Source organism: Mustela erminea, chromosome 10 (assembly GCF_009829155.1).
Source record: "Mustela erminea isolate mMusErm1 chromosome 10, mMusErm1.Pri, whole genome shotgun sequence".
NCBI lineage: Eukaryota > Metazoa > Chordata > Mammalia > Carnivora > Mustelidae > Mustela > Mustela erminea.
The window spans coordinates 92,666,237-92,685,140 of record NC_045623.1 but is presented as its reverse complement, the minus strand read 5'-3'; the positions used below and the strand labels follow the sequence as shown (position 1 = coordinate 92,685,140).

The 18,904-nt window shown below is 48.8% G+C and overlaps 1 long non-coding RNA gene across 1 annotated transcript in view; it reads left to right on the top strand.

The window, feature by feature from the left end:
- The window catches only part of LOC116567239, a 34,494-nt gene extending 17,441 nt beyond the window's left edge, over nt 1-17,053 (top strand). Inside the window, exons 3-5 of the long non-coding RNA XR_004276160.1 lie at nt 10,140-11,384; nt 12,461-12,568; nt 14,376-17,053. This is a non-coding gene — a long non-coding RNA (uncharacterized LOC116567239). The remainder of the gene's footprint in view (nt 1-10,139; nt 11,385-12,460; nt 12,569-14,375) is intronic.
- Nucleotides 17,054-18,904: the final 1,851 nt, after the last annotated feature.

The following is an 18,904-nucleotide window of genomic DNA, read 5'->3' as shown; positions in this document are numbered from 1 at the left end:
ATTCTGTCTGTCTCTCAGGCCCTTTTCTCTATTTCGAACTTCTCGGTCGTCTTCCTGTTTGCCGTTCTTCGAATTTTCCTTTTCGCGAACCCCCTTGCTCGTCCACCTCTTTTCTTCTCATTTCTATTCGCTTCGTCTCCGACTCCGTGTCTTTTTTTATCTTTATCTGAACACCCATCCTTTATCTTGTCTCGGACACACTCTGCGTGCCTCTTGGTGGCCTTGTCTCGGTTTCTTGGTGGCTCCTCGTCTGTGTCTACGGCTGGGGCTCTCCTGGGTTGGCTCATAGGGACGCTGCTGGGTTTAGCACCGTCTCCTGCCTGTTTGGAGAGGGCTGGCAAGAGAGAACCTGGGATGTGGGCAGTTTGTTGAAACATTCCTCTCCCTACACAGACACACATATGAGTGCAGATGGGAGCCGGCAAGGGGAAGACTGGGGGAGCCCAGAGAACAGGCAGGGAGAAGACTTGGCGTGGCCTGGCCTGCTAGACCAGGGTCCACTAGGAACAGGGGCTCTTGGAGGCATCCAAGGGTTCAGCATTATTTTTGGCCCAGTTTAGTTCAGTCTCTGAAAGGAATTCCTGGCCCAGGACCAGATGGTGGCCTTGGGACCCTGATGGGAAATGGGTTGGGTCTCCTGGCCCCCTCCCATCTAGTCCTTGGGACAGGGCTTGGGGGAGGGAGGAGGCTGAGTCAAGACAAAGGGCTTCCAAGTGGCTTGGGGCAGAGACCATCCTGGCAGAGACCTGGAGGTATGTGCAGGGAGGCTCAGCCTCCAATCTTGGAAACACAGCCTTTGCACTTGGCTCTGCCACTAGCTGACAACCCTGGGCAAATCCTTTGTCCTCTTTGGGCATCAGTTCACCCACCTGCAAAAGGAGATCTTTGTTTAGATCAGTGGTCCTCAGCCTTTTATTCTACCCACAAATCCCAAGATCCAATTTATTCCAAATGCATTGCTTATATTAATTAATCTGCTTTCTCATTTTGTATTTATGAAAGACAAGCATTCAGAGTTTCTGATTAGCATGATTCATTACCATGCAGAGCTGTTCTAATTCCAGCCAAAGACACCCCACGGAGACCCCCAAAGCCCTGGTGCTTTAGTAGACTGTGCAGTAGAATCCCATGGGAGACTCTGCTTCAGAGTCAGACAACTTGGGTTTGAATACTGAATCTGCTAGCGTCCAGCTGTGTGACCTTGGGGAGGTCACACCCTCCCTCTGCTTCCTTATCTGTAAAAAAGGAGATATTCATAACATCAACCCCACAGGATTGTGGTGAGCATTACATCAGATAACAGAAAAATGTAAGAAATAGGTGCTCAAGGGCTCCTGGGTGGCTCAGTGGGTTAAAGCCTCTGCCTTCGGCTCAGGTCATGATCCCAGAGTCCTGGGATCGAGCCCTGCATTGGGCTCTCTGCTCAGCAGAGAGCCTGCTTTCTCCTCTCTCGGCCTTCCTCTCTGCCTCCTTGTGATCTCTGTCTATCAAATAAATAAACAAATAATCTTGAAAGAAAGAAAGAAAGAAAGAAAGAGGTGCTCAATAAACAGGAACTGTTAGAATATCGATGCCCTATACCAACACTGCCAGATAGAACCATGAGGCAGCCCAGTGGGACCGCATTTGTCACTTAAAGTTTCCTAGCAGCCACCTTTTTATTTTTTTATTTTTTTATTTTTTAAAGATTTTATTTATTTGTTTGACAGACAGAGATCACAAGTAGGCAAAGAGGCAGGCAGAGAGAGAGGCGGAAGCAGGCTCCTCGCTGCACAGAAAGCCCGATGCGAGTCTTGGTCCCAGGACCTGGGGATCATGACCTGAGCTGAAGGTGGAGGCTTTAACCTACTGAGCCACCCAGGCGCCCCGGCAGCCACCTTTTAAGAAAGTAAGTACAGTGAAATTAATTTCAATAATGTATTTTACCTAATTCCAATTACCCCAAAATATTGTCATTCAAACATATAATTAATACAAAAAAATGACTCGTTTCACATTATTTTTCACACTGGTGAAAATTCACACACACCGAAATTCATACACGTGATTTTGTGCACATCAAAATCTGGTGCGCTTTTCTTTTTTTTTTCTCAAGATTTTATTGATTAATTTGACAGAGAGAGATCACAAGCAGGCAGAGAGGCAGGCAGATAGAGAGGGGGAAGAAGGCTCCCTGCTGAGTGGAGAGCCGGACTCTGGGGCTCGATTCCAGGACCCTGAGATCATGACCCGAGCTGAAGGCAGAGGGCTAACCCCCTCCCTGAGCCACCAAGGTGCCCCTGGTGTGCTTTTCCTCACACAGCACATCTCAGTTCAGACTAGCCACATTTCTAGTGCTCAGTAGCCACTCATGGTTAGTGGGAAACAATTGGACAAGACTGCACTGATCGAATTACTTAGAAAGCCAAGGTAGATCTTAAAGAGGAAAGAACATTGGAGTTGAGTGTTGAAGGCCAGCATGGATATTATTTTATTTTATTTATTATTTTTTTAAAAAATATTTTATTTATTTATTTATTTGCCAGAAAGGGAGAGAGAGAGCACACAAGCAGGCAGAGAGGCAGGCAGAGGCGGAGAGAGAAGCAGGCTTCCTGCCGAGCAAGGAGTCATGGGATCATGACCTGAGCCAAAGGCAGTGGCTTAACCCACTGAGCCACCCGGGCGTCCCCAGCCTGGATTCTAATACATGAAGAGCAGGCAGGAGGAAGACAGGAGGGAAGAGGGCAGAGAATGTGAGCAAAAGTGCTAATTAGCTTGCATAGGCAGCCTCTAGAAGGTGGGTCGCTGCTGGCCAAGACTGGATAAATAGTTGGAGGTGGGGTGTGCGAGGTGTCTTGAGTGCCAGGCTAAAAGCATAAAGAATGTGGGTATTAATACTTTAGAGATCCACCTTCTTTGCAGGGAAGAAGACAGCCGTACCGTGGGTAGTGTTGATTCTATTAAGATCTCGGTTAGCACCAGCTACCATTTCTTGAAGATTCACTATGACCAGGCACTATGCTAACACATTATGTTAATTACATCATTTAGTTCTCTCAACAAACACTCATACATTGCTGATGGGTATGGAAAATTTTGGAAAACAGTTGGCACTTTCTTAAAAAGTTAAAACATATGGGGCGCCTGGGTGGCTCAGTGGATTAAAGCCTCTGCCTTTGGCTCAGGTCATGCTCTCAGGGTCCTGGGATCGAGCCCGGCATCGGGCTCTCTGCTCAGCAGGGAGTCTGCTTCCCCCCCTCCTTTCTCTGCCTGCCTCTCTGCCTACTTGTGATCTCTGTCTGTCAAATTAATAAATAAAATCTTAAAAAAAAACCACATAAATTGACCATAGGACCCAGCAATTCTTGTAGGCATCCACCCAAGAGAAGTGAAAACATATGTCTAGTATGTTGGTATATGACTTGTATGTGGATACTCATAGCCACATTGTTCACTAGAGCCACAAAGTGGAATCAACCCAAATATCCATTAGCTGATGAATGGATAAACAGACACATCTCCATACAATGGAGTATTATTCAGCAATAATAAAGGGAATGGGGTAGTGATATGTGCAACACACAGATAGAATTTAAAAATATTATGCTAAGAGACGGGTGCCTGGGTAGTTCAATTGGTTAAGGGTTGGACTCGATTTCAGATCAGGTCTTGACCTCAGGATTATGAGCTTGAGCCCTGCGTCCGGCTTTGGGCTCAGTGGGGAGTCTGCTTGACATTGTTTCTCTCTCTCTCTCTCTGCCCCTCCCCACTCCCCTCTCTCTAAGTGAAAGGAGCAAGACTAAAAGGAGAATATGTTGTATGATTTTATTTATGTGCGATTTCCAGAAAAGGTAACTTTATAGAGAGAGAAAGACTAGTGGTTGTCTACTGGGACAGTAGAATAGGAGGAAGAAGGGGTGTGACTTTTAATGGAACAGGGTTTTGGAGGGGGAAAGGGTTGATAAAAATATTCCAAAATTGTTGTGGTGATGTTTTGCAACTCTGTAAATATGCTAAAAATCATTGAATTGTATACTTAAAATGGGTGAGTTTTATGGTATGTAAATTATATCTCAATAGAGCACTTTCATTTTTTAAAGATTTATTTTAGGGAGAGAGAGCACACACACGTAGAAGCAGGGGGCAGGCCAGAGGGAGAGGAAGAGAGAGAATCTCAAGCAGACTCCCAGTTCAGTGCCCAGCCCAAGGCTGAGCTCCATCTCACCACCCAAGATCACGATCCCAGCTGAAAGCAGAAGTCAGGCGCTTAACTGACTGAGCCACCTAGTCACCCCTAAAGCTCCTTTCTCCCAGTGGTGAGATGGAGCCCCTCATTGGGTTCCCTGCTGCTCAAGGATTCTGTTTATCCCTCTCTCTCTGCTCCTCCCGGGACTCATGCACGCTTGGTCTCTCTCTCTCTCTCTCTCCCCCTTGCATCAATCAATCAATCAGTCTTGGTGGCGGGGCGGTGGGGGTGTGGTAATTCCACCTGCGTTTGCCATAGATGCTGCCCTTGTCTCCTCGCACAGATGTGGACCTCTCGGAGAGGTGACGCCGAGGCTGCTCAGCCAGGAAGCGGAGGAGTCGGGTTTTGAAGCCCACAGAGCCAGGCTCCTGACCTTGGGGCTCTCCCACAGGATGAAGGTTGTTTGCGCTGAGCCCTCCATCTTTTGGGGGGTACTTACCACACCGGTTTGGTGCCAGACATGTTTTCAAGCTGCAGCTGCTGCTCTCTTAGAAGACAAGGGTCAGGGGGAGGCTGCGGATTTGGGACGCTGACAGAGCCTGCTTCGTGAGAAAGCTGGGGCCACTGGGCCAGGGTCATGTGTAGGTTCCCTGCTCTGACTCCCCCTCTGACTCCCCATCCCAACTCTGCCTCCTTCCCAGGGGAGAAAAGGATTTGGTTCCAAAGCTGAGGCCAGAATAGGAGCCAGAGACCTGATCTGACCCCCACCTTGGAATCTAGTGGATCTGGGGCCAAAGATGGGGGAGGGGCTGTCCCCAAACCCAAGGAACAAACCCTGTTATTTTATAATCGCACCATAGAGCAGACTTGAGTGGAAAGTCACAGGATCTGAAATCTTGAAAATTGGTTTGAACCTCTACCTCTCAGTCTCCCCATTCAGTGTCCTTGAGTGACTTGCATACATGTTCCTAATCTCTGGTTCTCTTACCTTTGGAACAGAGACAGTGATACTCCCTTGGGTGGCTGTAAAGATTTGGGGAACCAGGGATTAAATTCATTTTATTTTATTTGTTTTATAAAAATTCACTTTATTTTAGACTGCCTGCATTACATGTCTTAAGTTGCTACGGTTCTAAGTAATTTCCCCACTCAAAAGAAACAAGGTTACAGATCTGTACCCCTGGAGCAAATAATACATTCATTATATATTTTAAAAAGAAACAAACAAACAAACAAACAAGGTTAAAAGAGAATAGTAAAAATAGTTAATAATTCAAGTCAGCATTTATGGATGCTGATTCTGTTCTGTTTTAGGTGCTTTCCCTGCATTAACTCATTAATCTTCATCACAACCCATGATGTTGGTATTATTATTACTCCCATTTTACAGATGCAGAAACTGGGGTTCAAAGAAGTCAGGTATGTCGCTCAAGGTCACCCAGTGTGGGAAGGACAAGCCAACTTGACGCAGAGCCTTTGCTTTCTGCCATTTATTTATTTATTTAAGTAAACTCTACGCCCAATGTGGGGCCTGAACTCACAACCCCAAATCATGCATGGTCTACCAATAGAGCCAGCCAGGTGCCCTGCTTTTTGCCATTTAGAATGGAACAGAATAGAACTCAAGAAGACGGCAGTGTCAGGGTTGTGATTTTGAGCCCCACATTGGGTGTAGAGACTACTTAAAAATAAAATCTTTTTAAAAAAATATGTTGTTGTTGTTTTTAAGATTTTATTTAGGGGCGCCTGGGTGGCTCAGTGGGTTAAAGCCTCTGCCTTAGACTCAGGTCGTGATCCCAGGGTCCTGGGATGGAGCCTTGCATCGGGCTCTCTGCTCAGCTCTCTGCTTCCCTCTCTCTCCGCCTGCCTCTCTGCCTACTTGTGATCTCTGTCTGTCAAATAAATAAAATAAAATCTTTTTAAAAAAAAAAGATTTTATTTGTTTGATAGAGAGAGCAAGAGAGCACAAGCAGTGGGAGTAGTAGAGGGAGAGAGAGAAGTGGGCTCTCGGCTGAGCAGGGAGCCCAATGTGGGGCTTGATCCCAAGACCCTGAGATCATGACCTGAGCCGAAGGCAGATGTTTAACCATCTGAGCCACCCCGGTGCCCCTAAAAATAAAATCTTAAAAAAACAAGGAGAAGAAGAAAGAGGAGGAGGAGAAGGGGAAGAAGAAAACAACTCCAGTCTGGTTTACTGAAGTTCTGGTGTGTGAGGATAAGGAAAAGCAGCAGTCAGTTAAGATGACAAGTCTAAAGTAATTTTTTAGCATCTCACCATTTCTGAACCTCTCTGCAAGGAGGTCACACCTGTCATCTTCATGAGAGTACGGGGAGTCACCATGACAACTCTATCTGTCTTACCTTTAGCATGAACTATCATATGTGAAAATATTTTTACATTTATAAAACGATTTCAATTTAATGTTTTAAATAGGTAACACATCTGACTCAAAATTCAGAGAGCATGCAGGTGAAAAGCCTCCTTCTCAACCCCATTCCTGCCATCCCCCAGCCTGCCAGTCTTGCTCGTTTTTTCAAGGGGAAGGGAAGAACTGATACCTCTTGAAATTAGAAAGTGTGTGCTTAATTTGTTCTGAAGTCATGAGGCATAAAGCCTACCTGACTCTGGTTGATTTCTTCAGGTCAGTCTCTGCCTGATTTCCTGTACCCTTTCATGCGCCATTGCTTCCTGCAGGTGATGGTTGGTCCCTCAGGGAAATGGTTGGTCCCTTCTCCCTCCAAACTTTCCCCCGAGGAATCCCCAGCAGCATCCCCCTACACTCCTGACCACCTTCCCTCCCACCTCGAGGCCCAGCTGGTTCCTCATACCCCGGAGCCTGCAGAGCCTGTAAGTGGCTGAGAACATCTCATTGTCTCACCGCAGCTGATAGGATGAAGGTGGATCCTGCGGTCACACCTGGGTGGCCTCAGGCCAAATCTAGCTTGTGGGAGAAAAAAAAAAAAAAATTGTTTTCAGCCTTGCCCGGTGATTACAAGATTGGAAAATTTCACCTGAAACTCTAACGTTCCAGCTTTATTTGAAACACTGGTAGATCCAGAGTGCCTGGGTGGTTCAGTTGGTTAAGCGTCCGCCTCCTGATCTCAGCTCAGATCTGTCCCAGGGTCACAGAGTTCAAGCCCCAGCCATACCGAACCTGGGTTCACGCGTGATGAAATCAGCCAGGGCTGAGAAGCAGTTGCCTCCTTTAGAAACAGTATGTGCGGGCTGGATTGTCGTAGTTCCCACCACCCCTGCTGGTTAATGTGGCCAGCAGGTTAGTGGCCTCTCCAAAGATGTCTGCATCCTCAGTCCCGGAACCTGAGCATAGGCCTTGTTTCCTGGTAGGTGGAAATGGAGGATGCAGAAGGTCACTAATCAGCTGATCTTAAAACAGGAAGGGTATCCTGGATTATTTTGTGGGGTGCAGTATAATCTCAGGGGTCCTTACAAACGGAAGAGGGAGGCAGAAGAGGACAGTCAAGGGAGAGAGATGACTATGGAAACGGGGCCAGAGAGGTACCATGTTGCTGGCTTTGAAAACAGAGGAAAGGGACGCCTGGCTGGCTCGGTGGGTTAAGCCTCTGCCTTCGGCTCAGGTCATGATCTCAGGATCCTGGGATCGAATCCCGAGGTAGGCTCTCTGCTCAGCAGGGAGCCTGCTTCCTCCTCTCTCTCTCTCTCTGCCTGCCTCTCTGCCTACTTGTGATCTCTCTATCTGTCAAATAAATAAATAAAATCTTTTAAAAAAAAAAAGAAAAAGAAAGAAAATGGAGGAAATGACCACGAACCAAGGAATGTCAGCAGCTTCTAGAAAGTGGAAAAGGCAAGGAAATGGATCCTTTCTTAGAGCCTTCAGAAGGAAACACTGAACCTGCCAACACCTTGATTTTAGCTCAGTGAGATCTGGGCTTGAGAGAGTGGGGCACAGCGGGTGAGAACTGTTGTAAGCGCGTAAGTCACGTAGCTTAAAAGTCTTGATCGGTGGCATCTGTTGTAAGCGATGGGCTTATCAGGTGGATCCCAGGCTGAGGGGAGACGTCAGTGCCTGGTTTCCATTCCAGAGTCCAGTGCTCGTGGAGAGAGTTGGGCTGAGCAGGTAGAGCTTGGAGGTCACACAAGGCCAGAGACCTGGTGGGGGTCAGCAACCAGCAGCCAAGAGACTGATCCTTGACTGAAGACAGCATTAGAAGGACAGAGTGGACAAGCAGGGGCGGGTGCCTGTATGGCTCTGTTGGTTAAGTGTCTGCCTTCAGCTCAGGTATGATCCTGGGGTCTTGGGATGGAGCCCTGCATCCGGCTCCTTGCTCAGTGGGGACTCTGCTTCTCCCTCTCCCTCTGCCCCTTCCCCTGCCTTGTGGTCTCTATCTCTCTGTCAAATAAAGAAATAAATAATTTTTTAAAAAGATTTATTTATTTTTTTGACAAAGAGAAACACAGCAAGAGAGAGAACATAGGCAGGGGCAATAGGAGAGGGAGAAGCAGGCCTGCCGCCCAGCAGGGAGCCTGATGCTTCGAGGCTCAATCCCAGGACCCCGGGATCATGACCCAGGCAAAGGCAGATGCTCAACGGCGGACCCACCCAGGTGCCCCAATAAATAAAATCTTTAAAAACAAAACAAAACATGGGACGCCTGGGTGGCTCGGTGGGTTAAAGCCTCTGCCTTCGGCTCAGGTCATGATCTCAGGGTCCTGGAATCGAGCCCTGCATCGGGCTCTCTGCTCAGCGGGGAGCCTGCTTCCACCTCTCTCTCTGCCTGCCTCTCTGCCTACTTGTGATCTCTTTCAAAAAAAAAAAAATCTTTAAAAAATAATAATAAAAAATAAAAACAAAACAAAACACAAAAAGCAAAGTGGCAAAGCAGGGACTGGGCTCTGGGCAGGGTGAAAGGGCTGTGGGAGCAAAAGGGGGTAAGGTCGGGAGCAGGTGCTCACCTTGGGTGCAAGCTGGGCAGGGTGCGGGGTTGGTGCTGATGGGTGTGGGCACGACCAGTGGGTCAGGATTCCTGCAGGAAGCGGCAGGCCGCCTTTCTGGGAAGGAACTCATCGATCAATTTCTCATGAGCGATTACTGATGGCTCATAGCGGCTCGCTGTGTCAGACTTGCCCAAGGTATTCATGTTTAACAGTGCATGTCATTTTAACATAAAAAGATGAAGTTGCGTTTAAGGTAGCCGTTGTGGGAAGGAAACCCTCACGGCCACGAGGATGTAAGATGTCACCTGGACAGCCACGTGCATCATCTGCTCTCTAAGCCTGGAACCCACAGAAGTCTCCCATCTTCTAGCCCCCGTGCCCTTTAACGATCCCTAGATTTTGTTATAATTCTTCCACGTATTTTCTGTGTGTGTTGGACCAGGGTACTTATTTTCAATATTATTATCTTTTTTAGCAACAAGTCACATAATACTTAATATGTGCCAGGCACTGTCCTAAATGATTTATAAATATTAAATTGCCTAATCATCGTAACAAGTGCTGCCAGCTCCCTCCTATAGATGTGGGGAAATGAGGCACAGAGAGGTCGAGGAATTTGCCCAAGACCCCATGAGTGGCTGTACTTCCTGAGCCTCAGCTTTCTCAGCTGTTACCCTGAATTAACAAATCCTAGGGCCCTCCCCAGAGCAATGCTTCCTGGCCCTGGCGCTGTTGACCTTGGCTGTCGGGCCCGTCTTGTGCATTGCAGGATCTGAGCGACATCCCTGGCGTCTACCTGAGAGAGGCAGTAGCAAACCCCCTTCCTGGCTGTGGCGAACACACAAGGTCTTCAGCCCTTGCCCAATGTCCCCTGGGGTCAAAATCAATCCTGGTTGAGAACCACTGCTCTAAAAGGACCTGGGGAGGATTAAGCAGGGTCGTGCATGTAGAATGCCTTCACACATCCGTTCCCTTCTCTGAGCCTTCTAACCCTATGCCCTTTGAATGCCCTTTGAGTTGTAACTCTTCACAACTCTCTTTCTCTTTCTGTTCCTTTAGTGATCTCGAATATGTGGCCCTCTCCATGTGAACCGTGTGCATGAAAGCTTCTTGCAAACCCGAAACTGGTCCCAGGAGTCAAACCTACGTTCTAGTCCCCTCTGTTCCATTGACGTGCCGTGTGGCCTTGGCTGAAGCCCTCTCCCTCCCTGAGCCTCAGTTTCCCCACGTGTGCCCGGAGGGGCTTGACCTAAAAGCTTTCCAAAAGATTTTCTCACTGCAGAAATCAGCGACTGATTCATGCCAAATGCCAGCAAATTCCCCCTCCCAGAGTCCGAATTATTCCAGAGACTTAGTCATCCCAGAGTTTGAACTTTCTCGCAAAAACCATCTGACAAACTCTTCCAGCTTAAAAAAAAAAAAAAAGAAGAAGAAGAAAAGAAAAGCTATTAAAAGAAAGTAAAAGTTTCAAAACCAAATCCTAAGCAAACAACCCCGAAAACAATACATACACACGCTCACAGCACCCAAGGTAACGCCAAGAACAGGATATGAAACCTTGCAGGCCGGCACTAAGAAATGATTCACAGGCTTTTCGAGATGCTTCTATTTCAAGGCACGATCCGCCCACTGGATCGGGCGGCTCCAAAAACAAAATAAACCTTAAAGAAGCTGCCGTTTCTTATCTCAACACACAGTTGGCCTTGCCAGCATCGCCAGATCTCAAGGGCTCCAGCCAGAAGACAAAGTTGGGTCCTGTGAATTCCCTTTCTGTTCTGTTTCGAGTCTCAAGCTGCTGGCTTGTTTTTTGCATCCACCTTTGGTTGGCTGAGCTTAAAGCAACACCGCCTTAACTGATGTGAGTTCCTACGTTTAGTTTAGCAAGGCCTCTGTGTGACTCTGTCCTGCCGGATCCCAGGCGGGTCATTCTAGCAGCTGTCGCCAACTAAACAATCCTGCCTGGCTTGGGGATTGTGCAAATCAACATTATTCTTGCCCCAGGCCAGGAAACATTACTTTAGGCACGCCATCCAAAGCTCCATGCTCTTAGGTAAAATAGAAATATAGAAGTATTTATTCACTGAATGAAATGCTGATTGAGTACCCACTGAGCTAGACACGGGGGTTGCACCGGGCTACAAGGAAGCCTCTGCCTTCAAGGAGCCTTGTTGAGTAAGAAAGGCACTTGAGTTAAATAAAGTAGAAAAGAATGGAACTAATCCCTACAGGAAATGCCCTGCAGAAAAGGCGATACCAATGTTGGAGCAAAATTTAAAGAAATGCAAACACTTGTGATCTGGTTAAGTGCGTTCTTATCCATGCCTACCCTTGATTGCTGCTTTTAGATTTAGAACATTTCTTTCGCTGGTGCTCGGGTTACACCCCACCCAAAAGCCCAAAATGCTGCAGAAAGGGTCTAGCTCAAATCTCTTTTTCTTCCCGACTCCTCTCCCAGCCCAACCTTACATCCATGCCATCATGGCTTCACACAGCCTTCCCTCCTCCCCCTCTTAACTGTCCTCCAGGGTCTGATTCCAAGCCCATTTTCCCCCAGGAAGCCTTTGCAGACCTCCTGGCCGTGTCCCCACTATTCCTACATACACAGATCTCGTGCTCTTTTCTTGGCATTTAGCCTGTCCTGCCTTGTGACCTCTCTTGTATTTCTGTCCTGAACTTTTACCTAACTTGTGAATTAGGAAAAAGAGGATAAGGACCGACATTAAGTGCTTTTGGTGCCGGGTGTCTTGTAGGTCCCTTACTATACACTGGCAGCCTGGCACATAGAAAATGTTCAGGAAATATTCACCAGCTGAATGCTTGAGTGATTTCACTTAAATACAGGGATAGGGGTGCCTGGGTGGCTAAGTGGGTTAAGCCTCTGCCTTCGGCTTAGATCATGATCCCAGGGTCCTGGGATCGAGCCCCGCATCGGGCTCTCTGCTCAGCAGGGAGCCTATTTCCCTCTCTCTCTCTGCCTGCCTCTCTGCCTACTTGTGATCTCTGTCAAATAAATAAATAAAATAACTGTGAGGCAAATGCTACTAGTATGCCCATTTTACAAACAAAGAAACTGAGGCACAGACAGGTTAGAGCCTGGAACTGTGGTCGTTCTGCCTCCAAAGCTCTAGTTCAGGCTCATTCAGTTCTGTGTTGCTTTTCTTCATATATATATACATTTCCCACCCTAAGAATCTTGTGCATGGTCTTTAATAAATTTCTATGGATGGATAGGACACATCCTATGCTCCCTTCCTCATCACATCCCAGACATTATTACTTGCTCTCTTTTGTGGTTCACAGTCTTTATTTCTATTGTAGAAATTCTATTTCTATTTCTAACAATCTCACTGTTACCTGTGTCTGTTTTTCTCTCCCCCAAGACCGGAGATATGTCTGCTGAGCCCAGGCCTGACACATGGTTTGTGCTTGATGAAGGTTTGCTAAACCAAACAGTGACAGAGTGTGTTGAATTCTGTCCTCCTAAAAAGGTATGTCCAAGTTCTACCCCTGGGACCTGCGAATGTAACCCTCATTGAAAATAGGGTATTTATAGATGTAATTAAGGATCTCAAAAGGAGATCAGCCTATACGCAGGGTAGGCCTTAAATCCAAGGCCTAGAGTCCTTGTACAAGAAAAGAGTGATCTGAGACACAGAGACACAGAGAGACGGCCTGGTGAAGACTCAAAGTTTGGGGTGACAGAGACAAGAAGCACAGAGGACTGGGGGTGGCCGCTGCTGGTTGGAAGCGAGGATTCTTTTGCAGAGCTCCAGAGGAAACCAACCGTGCTGACACCTTACTTTAGGACTGCCGGCCTCCAGAACTGTGAGCGACTCCGTGCCTCCGGTGTTAAGCCACCAGCTTTGTGGTAGTTCGGTAAGGCGAGCTCTAGGAGACTCATGCGGCATGTGAGCAGGGGGACAATCCCGGCTGAGAGATTCAGGGGTGAAAGGACTCAGCTGTGACTCTGGGGTCTCACCAGCCTGGCTTGGGCACCTCCCTATTCTAGGGTCTCCACGGATGTTCCCCAGCTCCACCAAGCTTCGGGCTCCTTCTGTGCAAAATGGAGTCATCGTTACAGCTAACATCTTTGTTTTTTCCATTTTATTTTCTCATCATGATTAAGTGTACTCTTTCTTAGATAGCTAACATCTGTAGAAAGGGCCAGGCAGTGTGTGGTAAGACCTTTCCAGGCATCCTAAGACCGCCTGGGTCAAAGGCCAGGAACACTCATTAAGAAAAGAAAACTGGGTTAGAAATGTACAATCTCAGCTCGCCCTGTGTGAGAACTCTTCACCCTGCATTGTCCTGCCTTGAATCTGACAAGATGATTGTTCATGGAGAGAGCCTGGGCCGAGTCAGACGGGACCAGCTTCAGATCCGGACTCTGGTGTTCGCCTTGTGCGGTCTCTCTTGTCCCTCTGAGCCTTGGGCTCAGCATCCGTAAAATGGGGATGGTACCAGGCCTACTTCATAGCATGGGTGTGACGACTGGGAACGCACGTGCTGTAACCAGAAGGTGCACAGTAGGTCCTTAATGAGTGCACAGTAGGTCCTTAATGAGAGGAAGTGGCCGCTGCTGCCGATGATGGCGGCTCAGGAGGGGACAATCCAGAGCAGCGAGCGAGTGAGAAAAGCCTGCAACAGCTGGTGGCTGATTTTCCCAGAGGGGGCCTGAGGGACAGCGAGGGCCTCTCGGGCAGCTGCTTCCTGGGGTTGTGATGTCACCAGCCTGTCCAGGAGGCCACAGTACCAGTGCCTGTCACTGCCTCCCAGCTGGCCGGCTCCGCTTCCTGCGCCCTGAGCCTGCCCTTGCCTTCTTTCTCATGACCCTCGGGAGGCAGCTGGACTGCAGCTCAAGGAACAGCTCCCATCTGCAAATTGGGAGAGCAGGGGCCCCTCGCCACTCCCCAGAGCTCCCGCACCTTGGAGGGACCCTAGAGTGTGACTCCTGTCCAGTGGTTTTCAAACCAGGTTCCTCCAGATCTTGGGATCCTGTGGAAGTGCCCCAGGGACCACTGAGAGTGGGGAGGGGGCAGCTTGGCGGAAGCAAGGGACACACTAAGCAGGCCAGGTTCTCAACCCTCCCCCCCCTTGGAACAGCCCCACTTTTATCTTGTTTACATATTAGATCTACTTACAAACTTTAATTTTCGAAGAAAAGATTTTACGACAAAAGAACGTTAAAAAAAAACCTTTGAGCCTTTCTGGTGTGCGAATTATACCTCAGTTTAAAAGAAACCAAAAAGCAAAAAAGCAAACCCTCCAACCTCTTCTGCCCTTTTGGTTTTCTAGATGGGAGAGTGAGTCGAAGTGACGAACAGCAGCCCTTTCCCGGTCTCCCCGTGAATCAGGGCTGGAACTGGGAGCCGGGCCTCCTGTTACACCCAAATGCTGCCTCTCCAGGCCACAGCTCAGATGCACAGCGGGGCCAGCCCAGTGACCCCCCCCCCCCACCTCGGCACGCTTGAGGCCTCCCATGCCACCGTCCTGCTTGAGAACCACCATGACCTTCCTCCCAGAAGACAACTCCAGGGAAGAGGGAATTGGTTCGTTGTTCTCTGAACTAACGTTTTTTAAGCACCTACTATGGGCCAGGCATCGTACTTGGCTTTGGGAATCCTGGAGGGACCAGGATGTCAGACTCCCTCTCTTCTGGAAACTTAACATTTGTATGGGAGGGGCAGATCATAAACAAGAAAGCAAATCCGTCAATGGGAAAATGTCAGGGTGAGTTCTCGGGTGGAAATAGAAGGGGCGAGGAGGTAGAGACAGAGCGCACGTGTTTCTAACCAGATCGGGCAGTTGGATGGGATCCTAAAGAGGCAATATTTGAACGGAGACCCCAGAGAGGTGAGAACCGAGAGGATTCACACTAAGTGATCCTGGTTGATTGCCAAGTGTGCAGTGTGAATGCCAGACAGCAGCAGGAAGGGAGAAAAGCGGGTTACCTGAGTGTCCGCCTCAGCACAGTTTGGCTATGACTAAGTAGACAAAGGCGATGTTCACATGTTCGCGCACCCTTGGAACCCGCCGCGTCTTCTTCTCAGCATGTAGGTGTCTTGCTCTGTTTAATCCTCCTGGTCAAGGAGGGGCTATCATTTCCACTATTCTACCCATAAGGAAACCGAGGCTCAGAGAGGTGAACGGACTTGCCTAAGTCCCATAGCCAGAAGGTGGTAGAGCAGGAGCTTGAATCCAGTCCTCCCGGGGTCTACGGCTTTAACCATGGCCCAGCTTGGCCTAATTCACTGTCTGCCCACACATTAGGTGCTCAGCTAAACGGATGTCTGCTTGTGTTTGGGGAGACAGAGCTCTGGTCAGCTGTTTAGCTGTTCCAGACCCTCAGCACGACTGCTCCTTGAGGGGCACCCGAGGACTTGTGCTTACCTTTCCCTGCCTTGCTCCCACCAACCTTCCAAAATAAATCCCTGATGTCCCAAGGGGGGGTGAAAATGAATGTGCTGGCAGGAGTCACAACAGCGTCTGCAATCCTCTTCGTGGATTGTGAAACTAGACAAGTTCTGAGACCATGAGTCACCAATGTTACGTCAAGAAGGAAATTGCAGACAAGTAATCGCTAGGAACACCGCTTCACGGAGCCTCCTTCCCTGGCTGTGTCACCCCGGGCCCCTGACCCTATGTTTTAGTCACGGCAGGCATCTGGAATACAGATGGGAGCCCCGTTTCTCTTCCCCCCACGCCCAGGGCACCCTCTTCCCAGGTCCTCTGTCTCTCTGAGAGTTGGGTTTTGCACTCCCTAAGCTGCACCATGAGCCTCCTGGACTTTTCGTAGATGATGGTTCCTGTGGAGAGGTCTGGGTTCGAATCCTGACTCAGTCGCTCAGCAGCTGAGTGCCTTTGGCAAGTTTCTGGACCCCAGCATCCTTACTCAGGGGTTAACTAGAACAACAGATGCCCGTCTTCTAAGGCTTCAAGAGGGCAGTGTCCTTGTGTCTGTGTTCACTGCTGTATCTGCTTCCAATGGTATGACATCAATGACTAAATATTCGCCGAATGAATGAGAGTTCTAATATAGGACCTGGATGTATAGTAGGTTCTTAGTACCCGGTGGCTGTTATTATTAATACTAATTCCTAAAAGAAAGCCTACTGAGCAGCTGACCTCAGAATCCTTCTGTTCAGTCTGTATCTCTCTCGGTATCAGTGAAGATGCTGGTATGTCCGTCGGTCCTAGAGTCCCAGAACCTGGACACCTGGGCTGGTAAGAAGGGGGCTGGGCAGACAAGACCCAGATCTTACAAAACAGGAAGGAGATTGGGGCACCAAGGGATACAGGGACCTTCTTTCTGCAGCAGGGGTGACAGACAGAGAGCACCTTGATAAAAATTAGGAAACTGGCCCCTTGCATCAGCCAAGGTTCCCATAGGAAACAGATGGCTGGCCAGGAGGGGCAAAGGAAGAGAGAGTTTTGTGAAGGACCTTAATCTCTAAGGGGGTTGGTAGGGTTAAGGGAGGGAGGGGCATCCAGGACCAGCCCCAGACGGAAGTGCTGGCCTCTGATAGCCTGGCCAGGGGTGGCTTCGGGAAAGGATCTGTGGCCTGGGGCAGAAGAACTCTGCACAGTCAACCCAGCCAATGAGGAGGAGCAGCCCAGGGCAATAGATCCCCGACCCTCCATTCCTTTCCTCACTAGTGTCTCCCTGGAGCTTCCATCGGCCCAACACACGTGGAAGCAGGGGTCCTGGCCCTGGGTGGAGGGGGTATGGTGGGTCTGGAGGCACACTTGTGGAGAACACACAGCATGCCTCTTTGTGTGTTTTGTTTTGTTTTGCTTTGGTTTTTAGCATATCTGAACGGGGGACTTTGCATACAGTACTTAATTCTTGTGTGTCCTACATATATTCTTATAATTGCTCTAGGAGGTGAGGAAACCAAAATTCAAAGAGACAAAGTGAGTTGCCCCACCTTCTGACCCCAAAACCATGATCTCTCTTTCCTTTCTTCCTTCCTTCCTTCTACTTTATTTTTTTTTTTTAAGATTTTATTCATTTATTTGACAGAGAGAGAGATCACAAGTAGGCAGAGAGGCAGGCAGAGAAGGAGGGAGAAGCAGGCTCCCCACTGAGCAGAGAGACCAATGCAGGACTCCATTCCTGAGATCATGACCTAAGCAGAAGACAGAGGCTTAACCCACTGAGCCACCCAGACTCCGCTCTTCTTGATATTTTAATGAAGTCTTTAGAGTGGGATGGGAGACATCGCTTCTCGGCCTTATGGCTAAGATCAAGTGTAGAGTGGGATGGGAGATAGGAAGATATTTAAATATCTTAAAAGCCAAAGAGATGCAAAGCACAGCCTCACCTGGATGGGCCAGTGTCACCAGAGCTTAGTGGCCCGGCGTGTCTGGACACGGTGCAGCCCTGTGTAGGCTGAGGAGGGGATGCCCCACGGCCGACCTCACCCACAGGAGTCCCAGCAGCGAAGCTTCAGGAAGGCCATTGCTTGCCAGCAGCAAGGTTAACATTATCAATAGATTACTGGTTTATTGCAAAAGGATACGATTCCGAAACAGCCAGATGGAAGAGATGTGTGGGGCGAGGTATGTGAGAAGGCGCACAGAGCTTCTGTGTCCTCTCAGGCCCAGAAGCTCCTCGTGTTCTGTCCATGGGACGCGATTCTGATGACAGAGCTCACACTGACTTTCTGGCTCGACTTTCCAGGGGACATCTCTCTTGACCAGGTGATGCTCTTTCCAATGAAAGGCAGTTAGGGCAATGAGGAGCCTTGGAAGGGCATTCAGCTTTGCCTAGAGTGGGCCAGGAAGTGAGGCAAGGCATGAGTGGGGTGGCAGGGGCGAGGCTGCTGGGTGGTGGCTACCTCTCTCCCCCGCACCACCCTCCAGCCACACACGCCTTACTTCCTGAGCTCTACCGCCATGACCTTCAAAGGTGAAGGTACATCAGAATCACCTGGATGACTTGGTAAAAACCCAGCTTGCTGGCTTCTACCCCAAGAAGGGTCTGGTAGATCTGGTGGGAATGGGTCCCAAGAATTTGCATTTTATTTGTTGGTTTGCTTAGTCTTATGTCATCTCTACACCCAACGTGGGGCTCGAACTCACAACTCCAAGATCAAGAGTCACATGCTCTTCTGAGCCAGCCAGAAGCTCCAGAGTTTACATTTGAAACTAATTCCCAGGGGGTGCTGCTAGTTGGGGGACCCCACCTGGAAAACTCCTATACCATTCCTGTCCATTCTCCCCTTAAGGCCTTTGCACCTGCTCTTTCCTCTCTTAGGGATGCTCTCCCTTAGACCTTTGCCACTTCCTCAGAGAAGTCTTCCTTGACCACTCGTGGTAGAGTAGTCACTCAACCACTGCTTCTTGCCTGTTTTGTTTTCTATACAGCCCTGGTCACATTTAGAAATTATCTTGTTACTATATTCGTTGACTTTATTATTGGTTTATTGGTTTATTGGTTGTCTGTTTGCCTCTATGAGAACGTAAACTCCGGGGCGCAGACGCCTATCCCTGGGGGCAAAGGTCAGTGCTTGACCCAGCAGTAGCTACATAGGAAATTGTTTATTAAGTTGAAAGCAGGTCGGGTGGGCTTCTGCAACCTGGGGGACTGGCGGCGGCTCGGTTTTCTGGCAGTGGAGGCCCTGGTGACGGGCACCAGAACAGAAAGCTGTTTGAATATTGAACTGAACAGCTGACATAGGTTACAAAAAAGTCATCCTCTTTTGGGGGGAAGGGACAGGGTGGGGTGAGACAGAGTTTAAGATAGGTGACCTTTCAAGCAGAGGGAGGAGGAAGGAAGGGCCCACTGACATCACAGCTGAGAGGCCCAGAGCTCCCTTGTG